The sequence below is a fragment of the Pteropus medius genome, unplaced genomic scaffold, assembly GCF_902729225.1.
Source record: "Pteropus medius unplaced genomic scaffold, Ma_sr-lr_union100, whole genome shotgun sequence".
Classification (NCBI taxonomy): Eukaryota; Metazoa; Chordata; class Mammalia; order Chiroptera; family Pteropodidae; genus Pteropus; species Pteropus medius.
Genome location: NW_024350925.1, coordinates 1011093 through 1022817, shown reverse-complemented (window position 1 = coordinate 1022817; position 11725 = coordinate 1011093). Strand labels below are relative to the sequence as shown.

Below are 11725 nucleotides of genomic sequence, written 5' to 3'. Positions count from 1 at the left end.
CTTTCTATGGCCTGTGCCACACGCACCTCAGCTCAAAGTCCCCCCACCCCCGAAATCACTCTCCTGTTTACTATATCCAGAGCTCTGGTTGTTTTAGGCAGCGCGTGCTCAGTGGCCACCCAGAACCAGACGCGAATCTTCGCGCTCCTCTGATGTGCTGCAGCCTGGAGCGATGGACCCTGGTCGTAAAGCAACCAGTGTCTGAGGCAACCAGTGTCACCGGTTTTCACCTTTTAATTTTATATTATTTGTGTCATACATTTCCTGTGATGGAAGTGTTAATTTTACTGTACTTTTTGGTACCATTTAAGAATCTAATGTACTGTAGGTGACCGGATTGACCCACGACCTGGATATTGAAGCTATTCGAGCTTTTGAAATAAAAATGTAACACCGCCCCCCATTCAACAAATAAATAAATAAATCCACGACAGACAGAAAAAGAGTGGAACAGAAAAATAAGAACAAAGAATAAGGGCGACGAATAGACAACGCTAACAAATTGGTAAATATTATCACTTTGAAAGATAATGGCCTAAATGCACCAATTGAAACACAGGGATTGTCAGACTGGATCAAAAAACATATCCCGACTATATATTCTCTACAAGAAATCCACTTCAAATTCAAAGACACATGGAGATTAAAAGTAAATAGATGGAGGAAAACATGCCGTGCTAACAATAATCAAAAGAAAGCTAGAATAGCTATACTAATTTCAGACAGTGCAGACTTCAAAGCAAGGAAAATGATCAGGGATAAAGAAGAGCCTTATATAATGATAAAAGGGTCTCTTCTCCAAGAAGACCTAAGAACCCTTAACATGTATGTGCCTAACAACAAAGCATCAAAATCTGGGAGGCAAAAACTAATAACATTTCAAAGAGAAATAGATGAATCCAGTAACTCGGTTGGGGACTTCAACACCCCTCTATCAGAAATGGACAGGCCCAGCAGTCAGAAAATCAGTAAGAATATATTTGAACTCAATACTATCATCAAGCAATAGGATATAATTGATATCCACAGACTACTTCATCCAACAACAGCAAAATACACATTGTTCTCAAGCTCACATGGAATATTCACCAGAAAGGATCATATTCTGGGCCATAAAACACACCTTAACGATTTAAAGAGAATAATTTAGAAGGCTGGAAATGATATAATTTCTGCTGTCAGGCCACAGTGGAATTAATTCAGAAATCAATAACAGAAAGATAACTGGCAAATCCCGAAATATATGGAGATCTTTTTAGAAGATTACATATTTATTGAGAATTTTTCCAAACTGACAATCAGCACATAGTTTCTTCTCTTTTTTTAAAAAAAAAAATATATATATATATATTTATAATATATGGAGATTAAGCAACATACTTCTAAATAACACATGGGTCAGAGAAGAAATTTCAAGAGAAACTTAAAACTATTTTGACTAAATGAAAATGGAAACACGACTTATCAAAATATGTGGGATACCACAAAAGCAGTGCTTTAGAGGAAAGTTTATAGCATTGAATGACTATATTAGAAAATAACAAAGAGAAAAAAGGAACGAAGGTCTAAAATCGATAATCTAAATACCCACCTTAGAAAACAAGAAACAGAAGAGCACATTGAATCCATAGTAAGAAACAAAAAGGAAGAAAAACTAGAGCAGAAATCAATGAAATTGAAAACAGGAAGTCAATACAGAAAATCAATGAAACCAAAAGCTGGTTCTTTGGAAGATCAATATGTTGATTTATACAATTGAATTTCCTGCTTTCAATTGGTGAATTGTGTGGTGTGTGAATTATATCTCGATAAAGCTGCTTTTAAAAATCAGATCAAAACCATGTTAACAGTAAAAAGATCAGTGGTTGCCAGGGGCGAGGCGGGAGAGAGGATAAAGAGGTGAAGCACAGGAGATTTTAGGGTGGTGAAACTGTTCTGTGTGACACTGTGATGGTGGACACATGTCATTATACACCGGTCCAGACCCGTAGAACGTACACCACCAAGAGGGAACTCTGATGTCAGCTAGGGACTTTGGGCGGGGACGATGTGTCCGTGTAGGTTCACTGACAGGGAACAAATGCACCGCCCCAGTGGGGATGTTGATGGCGGTACAGTTGCTGTGTAGAGGGGTCCAGGGGGGTGTGTGGGAACTCCGTGTGCTTTCCATTGAATTTTGTTGTAAACCTAAAACTGCTCTAAAAAATAAAGTAACGGAAAGGGGGAAAAAAATTAAATGAGACTCTTCAAACTAAATGTAAAATAACAACACAAATCCTGTACCTTTAAACTTCCTCTTCCATGGCTCCTGTGGAGGCCTAACAAAACTAGGTCTCTAAAAAGCTCTCTGGATTGAGAAGCCCATCTCCTCCTCCCTAAGTGGAAGAGGCGGGCCAGACAGCTCATTAGAACCTGTTTTATCGTCACTGTGATGCTTCAGCTCCGCACGATCTGCTTCACTCCAGCCAGACAAGAAACCTGAATGAATTCGATCCAAAAGGTGATCTACGCTCACCTGGGAGAAAACTGTACCTTTTATAGACTCTTAACATCTTCTGTGTTCGTCATTTTGGCATCTTCCCCCAAATTCAAGATCCAAGCCAAACAAACAACTATTAAAAACACTAATGGTAAATCTAACAAAAGATACTAGTGTTAAAGGCACTATTCTGGAAGGAAAGTGTATGGAAGACCTAATTTGTTACAAACTCAGGAAACGAAGGAAGTTGGCCTCCTTTGAATTGGCCTAATTAGCACTCGTTGTAGCCTGATCTCTAAGAGGGTCTGACAAGAAATGACCGTGTACCTACCTGTGGAGAATAATGTATCTCATAATTGAATATCCATCTCACTGTCCCCTCCACTGCCTGATAATAGTGACTATATGCTGAACTTTAAGTTTGTGCCGGGCGTCATGCTATGTATACTTCGTATATTTTTTTCACTTAATTCTTACAATAACCATATCGGTCTCATTAATCTACTTGATAGCTAAAGAGACTGAAGTTTGGAGAAGGTAATTCCCCGTGATCACACGGCTAGTAAGTGAAAGAGCCAGGATTCATTCTCTTAACTATTAAATATTAAAGAAATATTTAAAACGATCCTCATGTCTATGTAGTCAACATTTCACTAGAAAGATATTTCGATACAATTAAACTTCTATCTAGTTTCACTTCAAAGCATACTTCCTTTCCTCTTTAATCTCGCCTTCTTAGATACTTTTATTGCAGTTTCAACTAAGTCTCTTCATTCTTGAAATCAAGCCAGGTTACAAAACAGACTCAGTTCTTCCGGTGCTTACGTGCCATGGGTGCCATCTCACTGCGATTGAACAAAACCCCAGGCTTTGTCCCCTTGCTTTGCTGCTTATGACCCGGGCCTTGACCTCTGCTTTAAGGTCTAAGATTCATATCTGGATTTTTCCATATTCACCTTCTCTGCTGTTTTTCTTTCTTGGTTGTTTTTTTTTCTCTTTTCCCTAGAAAACTAGAAACTAGTAGGGACTACTCTCCTGGCTAGACCAGAATGACACCGATTGCTTCACGAACTGGAATTCTGACAGCGTAAGAGCTCCACATCCCACGTCACAAGTGATGAAGATGACCGTACAAGCAACAGCTTTTCTGTGATCTCTTCTCTGATGGCTGCTAGGATGGCAAAAAGAGAAATGTTATGTTTATAAGGGTGGCTGTTAAACACATTCGTATTACGACAGCAGAAATCAATGTAATAAGGCCCCAGTAGGATCATATTTTTCTGCCGTTATCAACCAACTCCAAATATGCAGTATTAATATGAAAACAGCTAGCTGTAAGGCTCCTTGCCAGCTAACCGACTCCCCACCTCCATCCTACTGCCAATTATTTCAACGTTCTTTTAGTTCATAACAAATGATAGCTAGGACCGAAAACGTGCCGAATTACCATCACAGCAGTTAATCTTAAGGTTGTTATAACCGGGGCTCTGCATCTCCCATTCGGTCCCCTGTTTGCTTTACATTTTCTCTTCTATCCTTCTTGCCACATACCTTACGCATACATAGACACGACCATATCAAATAGACTCAGGGCAATTGAGATCAAAACCCTCACGCTAAAGCAGATCCCACACAATCCTCTATACATTGTGGGTCGCAGATGGTTCTGGAAAAGAACAGAAAAAGATTATTCCAGAAAGCCGATTCATTTTTAAAGCTCCAATTTTCTAATTACAAAAGGAATGAAATTTATCACAGTCTACAGGACACATTCCTAGCAAAATGATGATCTAGAGGCAACTTCAAGTCCAATGGTGACATGAATAACTTATCAACTACACACCTAATTTCACATTTGTCATAGTCGACGTATTCTAGAGCAGTGAAACTGCTTCCCAGCTACCAATACCAGTTCCAACATTCCCCTAAGATCTAAACAAAATAAGTCGTTTCCTTAGTATACCATCCAACTAACGGTATTTTTAACTCCAGTTATACTCTATTTTCAAACGAATCACATAGATGCCTATATCATCCTCTATTATACCCCCAACTGTACTCTAAGCTTAAGCAAAAATAATGAACTATCCAGCATTTCCTAAAACGTTCTTGCTTTTGGTCTTGCCCATCCATTCAGCCTCTCTCTCGTCTCCTTAACTCTGCTTTCTTTGTAAAGCTCGTCATTGGAGGCTGCTCACATCCTCGACTCACCTCTCCCCACATATCAAGATCGGGATAGCATCTTCTTCACTGGATCCTCAGAGTATTATTTTACCATCTTCCGTCCACAGCCCATCTATCTTCAAAGTTCATACTATTCAATTTTATCGCCCTTTCGATGTTAAATGTCAACTTCAGGTCTCTCACCTGCAATCACTGAGGACTTTGGGGACACTTATTTCCCTTTCCCTCTTCATCACGAAAGGCCTTCAGCTTCTCCCTTGATGATGTAACATCCAAACCTCACAGCTCCTTGACAAATCTTTTTCTGATTTCTTCTTCTCAACTCCACGTGAATTGTCCATTGCCGTAGTGACACCTGTAATGGTTCGACCTCCAAAAATGACAGAGGCCACTCTCAGAACTACTTGTTCTTCTACCTCTCCTACATCTTACACTCCCTGAATTTACCCTTTGACTTCCTCAGGGCCTTTAATTTATCAAGCCTCTTACCTAGTTTCCAAGGACACCATGCCCCTGTGGACTTCGCTTCCTTATCTATCTAGGAAAGATTCCATGGACAGTAGGACTTCCATGACAGTCACCAGCACTCTCAATTCTCCTATCCTTTTGGTTTACCACCATATCTATTCACCCACAAATCATCCCAGTTATTTATATTTTCCAGTCCTGTTTACAGGTTACAAAATACTACTGAGTAAAAGCCTATCCTCCCGACCACTAGTTTCCCCTCCACGCAGTTGATCTTCCACTGCTATCAGAATGATCTTTTAAAACATAAATTAAGCAGAACTTCGGAAATGGGAAAGTGAGGGGTTCAGCAAATCTTCTCCCTCAAAGAAACAATGCTATAACGACAACATTATCAAAACCACCATTTCAGGACTGTGGAAATAGACCAAAATTAAACAATAAATTAAGAAGCGTTTCAGAAAACCTATTGAACCTTGGGTAAGAACAGTGGGAATCTATGGTGTTTTAGCTTGAGGCTGTGCATATCCCCACTCCCAGCTCCACTGGAGCTGATTTTGCAAGGGCATGGCAAGACAAGCCCTAAACAGCAACTTGCCTGCTGGAGGTGAATTACTTGTTTAGGAATGAGCACAGATAAAATGTCTTATGCCCAGGGGCGTTGAAGATAGCAAACTCCTTACATCAGGAAAAAGGAACATCGCAGTTACCTGAGGTCACAATACTGGTTGGCGCAAGCGACAGAACAACAGGCCTGCTGAAATTTAGCAAAGAGGTCCAGAAAATGAGACAGCCCTACTGGGATTTGATAAGCTCCCTCATATCACTGGTGGTCTAGAAAGCTATGCATATGTGCAGGACTGCACTGAAGCTCAGGGTACCGGAGAGGGCCCCAGTTATCCACGTTTCCTTGGCTGGATTCAAAGACCTGCACAGGCACAGAGGAGACATGAGAAGGCCCTGCAGAAAGTAAAACTCAGAGAAGACAAGTAAACTCCCTGGACTCTGACTATGTTCCCAACCCACACACAACCCCATCGAGAAAGTGTGGAAGACAGTACTGGCCCAAGATGTTTAAGGACAACCTTGAACAAACTATTGACTGTCTACTAAGCTGTCCTGGCCCAGGTATGACACCTGAGAAGCCAGGCTTAGAAATAGAATTTTTTAGAAAACAGAATTAGTCCAGGCAAGTCACTGAACAAAGAAAAAAATGAAACAAAACCACAACAATCTCTGGAAGGGGCAGGGACCAGGACCTGCACTTAATCTTTTGAGGAAATACTGACTGTTTTTCCAAAGTAGCTACCAGGATGGCTGTGATCAAAAAGACAGATAATAACAAGTGTTGGCAAGAATGTGGAAGAAATGGCAACCCTCATATACTGCTGCTGGGAATGTAAAATGGTGCAGCTGCTTTGGAAAACAACAGGACAGTTTCTCAAAAGGTTAAACCTAGAGTTAACTACCGTATTACTACAGATGAAAAAAGGATTCTATAATAAATCCAACTGAAAGTGACCTCACACGATGATCTGATCATAAATTCCTAACTGGGCAGGTAATGGTGGGTAGTCGTGCCCCAGGCCTATAAAAGGTTTATGTTCAACTTAAGCAAGTCCTGTCCACTGTTTTTGTGCATCTAGGTTAACACGCCTTTGAAATGCCTTTTTTTCAGAACCCTGGGAAGCGTAACCACCCTCAAGAGAACACAGGATCTTGTTAACTACCCTGTAATCCAATCGGTCTCATTATTGCTTGCAGGGGGCTGGGGGAGAATCATAGAGATTTCCCTGCCTTGCTTTCTCACATGTTCATGGAATCTTTCTCAAGGTCCCTCCTTAATTCCAAAGGTATAAAAAGGTCTACGGCCATGCCACCCTGAACACGTCTGATCTCATGAGATCTCGGAAGCTAAGCAGGGTCGGGCCCGGTTAATACTTGGATGGGAGACCACCTGGGAAGACCGGGTGCTGTAGGCTTTAAAAAGAAAAAAAGAAAAACAAAGGTATAAAAAGAAATGCAAAACTGTCATTCTTTGGAGCATTTGAGATCTTGCTTCCTGGTATGTCATCGGTTTAACTCGAATAAACTCAGAAAAATTCTCTACAGGTTTGGACATTTCTTACATTGACATTACCCAAAAAGTGGAAACAACTCGAAATGTCCATCAGCTGATGAATGGATGAACAAAATATGATCTATTCCTACAAAGGAATACTACTCAGACATAAAAAGGAATGAACTAAGTACTGATACTACTGATACATCCATGCTAGAACATGGATGAACCTTGAAAACACTATGCTAAGTGAAAGAAGCCAGACCAAAAGGCCACATACTGTATGATTCCATTTATAGAAAATGTCTAGAGTAGGTAAATCCATAGAGAAATAAAGTAGATTATTGCTTGCAGGGGGCTGGGGGAGAATGGGTTAATGTGAAGTGACTGCTAACCAGTACAAGGTTTCTTTTTGAAATGTTCTGGAAGTAGATAGAGGTGGTTGAATACACTAAAAACCACTGAGTTATATACTTTAATATGGTGAATTTTGTGGTATGTGAATCACGTCTCAATTAAAATTAAAAAACCAATGCTAAGAGAAAGCAGCCAGATGCAAAAGGCTATATCGTATATGATACCATTTATAGGAAATCTCTAGAAAAGGCAGATCTATAGAGATCGTGGTCGCCTGGGATTAGGGGTGGGAAAGGCAATTGACCTAATAAAGGTACAGGGGATCCTGTAGCCTTATGGAAATGTTCTAAAATCTGACTGTGGTCGTGGTTGCACGACTATATAAATTTACTTAATTGTACGGTTTGAACAGGTGAATTTTATACCAGGTAAATTATACCTCAGTAAAGCCACTGTTAAAAAAAGAAAATTGAAGTAAACCAGGGCTCCTTAGAGAAATGGCAAGTCTGGGGCAGGAAATATACAAGATAAGCTTTGCCCAGAAATCAAGCAAGCTATGGAACCCTAATGAGTAGTGGCAGAGGGTTATGGGAAGCAACACTTTGGCAAAAGACAAGACAGTTTGAACATTGACAAGAATAATGATTGCAATCAACTGAAACAAATATATTAAAATACATTAAAAAACATGAGTTCATGACAGAGAGAGAACAAACACATATAACTCATTGGATATCACTGAAAGTAAGTAACTAGGGTACCAACTCCTTATTCTGAAAATTGGTAATCAAGTTCAAGAGCAACAATTATGCATCTCTCCTGCATTCCCTGTACAGGTAACCTGATGGTCCTACTTGATGCTGGAAAGTTTACTTTGAGAAGAATTCCAGCTAATTCATATAGAAGATAAAATAAGGAAATCGCCATTCTGAAACTCCTGGTGAAATAATTCTGACAATGATCTTCAAAGGATTAATTAAGTAAAAGTTTGACGGGAAACATCACAATGATGGAATCAGGCTGTCACCTGTTCATTAAAGGTGGAATAGACATGTGCCTCCACATGTGATTCAGAGGGAATTATATAGCAACCCCTGTGAAGTATTCTTGACTAAAAAAAAAACCTGAACCTGAATATCATCAAGCCTCTGAAGCTAACTTCCTTTATAGAAAAATATGGGGTTACAGCATAGAGGAATAAAGTAAATAACAGTGCAAGAAAGAAAACAGAGAAATCCAAAATGTGGCATTTTCTATAGGACGACGGGCCCACTTTCTACAACAAGCAAATGGCTTTAAAAAATGAGGTTCGGACTGCTTTAGATGAAGGGAGACTAGAGATAATAACTGAAACTTTGCACCCCTTGACCAACATCTCCTCCATTACTCCCTTCCTGCTTGATTGTGGTGAATATTTCACAAAGTACACCTATATCAAATCATCAAGTTGTACACCTTAAATACATACAATTTTTCATTGCCAATTATACCTTGTCTTAGTCCATCTGGGCCACTTTTTAAAAAATGCCATATACCAGGTGGCTTATAAACAACAGAAATGTATTTCTCACAGTTCTAGGGCAGAAAAGTCCCCACTCCAGGCGCTGGTAGATCAAGAGCCCACTTCCTGGTTCACATCTGGTGCCTTCTTGCTCGTGTGGTAGAAGAGGTAACAGAACTCTCTGGGGTCTCTTTTCATAAGGGCTCTAGTACCATTCATGAGGGCTCTGTCCTCATGACCTAATCCCCTCCCAAAGGCTCCCAATACCATCACCTTGGGGGTTAGGTTTCAACATATTAATTTGCGAGGAGGCACAAACATGTAGTCTATAGCGATCTCAATAAAGCTGGGAAAATAAGAGATAATCAAATGTAATATATTGACCTTGTTTGGATCTTTATGTGAACAAACCAACTGTTAGACAATCTTGTGAGCTAATCTGAGAAATTTTATAATGGGCTGGATATTCTATGCTATTAAGGAAGTGTTAAGGTTGTAAGATAACATAATGATAGCATGGTTGTATAAGAAAGCATCTGTACTTTTTAGACATGCCTACTGAATACACAGGGGTGAAATAACATGTCTGAGATTGACTTTAAAATGCTTCAGCAAACTTGAAAGAAGACTGGGAGGAAAAGAAAAAAGAGATCACTGAAATGGGACTGGCAAAATCTTGCTAATTATTAAATGTGGTTAATGGGTAGAAAAGGGTTCATTCCACTGTTCTCTTTACTTATGAGTGCATTTGAAAATATTTAATAATCTTTCAAGTTCACAGATCTGACCATGTAATTTCCAAGCATAAAATACCCTCGACGGTTCCCCAAGGTCCACAGAGACAAAGTTCAAATCAACAACATGGTCTATAAAGCCCTCCATGACATGGTCTCCAACTTCATGTCTCCTATCACTCCCTAAATTCCAGCCACTAAACCGATTTCACACTCTCATGCCTCTACATCTACTGTTTCCTCTGTCTCTGTCGTCACACTTCTTCCCATACTTTTCTGGCCTGAAAAGAATTTTCTGATTCCAACACGGGTCTCCTCTGCGAAGCCTTTCTGGACCTACAACATTCAGTCTACTTTGGTTTTAAGCCTTATTCTCCTATCACATAACATCTCCGTTCTTATCTGCAGCCATAGAGTCTTGGCTTAGGTTCAAACTCCTAAGTTTGAACCAGGACCTCTGATACTGGGATTCCTAGAACCTTAATATCTAGTCCTTCCATGGCCTCTCTCTGCTCTGTTTCCCACTGACTCACCTCAGATTCACTGTCCTAGGGCACAGCACTGAAGGAGGCATGCTCATACTGCAAGGCTCGAGCCATCCAAACAGCATGGTACTGGCATAAAAACAAACACATAGATCAATGGAACAGAATTGAGAGCCCAGAAATAAACCAACGCCTATATGGTCAATTAATCTCTAACAAAGGAGGCAAGAATGCACAATGAGGAAAAGACAGTCTCTTCAATAAATGGTGTTGGGAAAACTAATCAGACACATATAAAGCAATGAAACTTGAACAACTTCTTACACCACATACGAGAACAAACTGAGAATGGATTAAAGGCTTAAATGTAAGTCCCTAAACCATAAAACTCCTACAAGAAAACAGGCAGGAAACTCTCGGACATTGCTCTTAGTAATATTTTTTTCTTCTGATAGATCTTGTCAGGCAAGGGAAACAAAAGAAAAATAAGCAAATGGGACTCCATCAAACTAAAAAGCATTTGCACAGCAAAAGAAACCATCAACTAAACAAAAAGACAACCAACTGAGTGGGAGAAGACATTTGTCTATGATACGACTGACAAGGGGTTAATATTCAAAATTTATTTAAAAAATCTCATACAACTCAACACCAAAACAAACAAACAAACAAACAAACAAACAAACAATACAATACAATTAAAAAATGTGAATAGGTATCTCTCCAAAGAGGACATACAGATGGCCAAGAGACATATGAAAAGATGCTTGACATCACTAATCGTCAGAGAAATGCAAATTAAAACCACAAGGAGCTATCATCTCACACCTGGAAGAATGGCCACCATCAATAAATCAACAAAGAACAGTGTTGGCGAGGATGTGGAGAAAAGGGAACCCTCGTGCACTGTTGGTGGGATTGTGAATTGGTACAGCCACTATGGAAAACAGCCTGAAGGTTCCTCAAAAATAATTAAAAGTAGAACTGCCGTATGACCCAGCAATTGCTCTTCTGGATATCTATCTGAAGAAAACAAAAACACTAATTTGAAAAGATATATGCACCCCTCCGTTCACTGAAGTGCTATTTACAATAGCCAAGATATGGAAGTAACCTAAGTGCCCATCAGTAGATGATTGGATAAAGAAAATGTGGTACATATATATAATGGAATTCCCTGGGCATAAAAAAGAATGAAATATCACCATTGGCGACAACATGGATGGACCTGGAAGGTATTATGCTAAGTGAAATAAGTCACACAGGGAAAGACAAATACCATCGAATCTCACTTATATGTGCAATGTAAAGAACAAAATAAATGAACAAACAAAAAATGGAGGCACTGTCAAGGTCAAGCAAGCATAGGACCGTAGGCACCTCAATGGCCTCGCCTGGTCCCGGGTCCCTCCTCAGACCTAAAAGTCCTAGCATTAAAGTCCTTCCTCTTATCTT

The 11725-nt window shown here is 39.8% G+C and overlaps 1 protein-coding gene and 1 non-coding gene across 2 annotated transcripts in view; one reads left to right on the top strand and one right to left on the bottom strand.

The window, feature by feature from the left end:
- The window catches only part of SLC7A3 (solute carrier family 7 member 3), an 87398-nt gene that overhangs the window by 58852 nt on the left and 16821 nt on the right, over window positions 1–11725 (bottom strand). The window lies entirely within an intron of this gene.
- LOC120585427 (5S ribosomal RNA) lies at window positions 6995–7113 on the top strand. The gene has a single exon (XR_005648322.1). It is a non-coding gene; the product is annotated as a 5S ribosomal RNA (ribosomal RNA).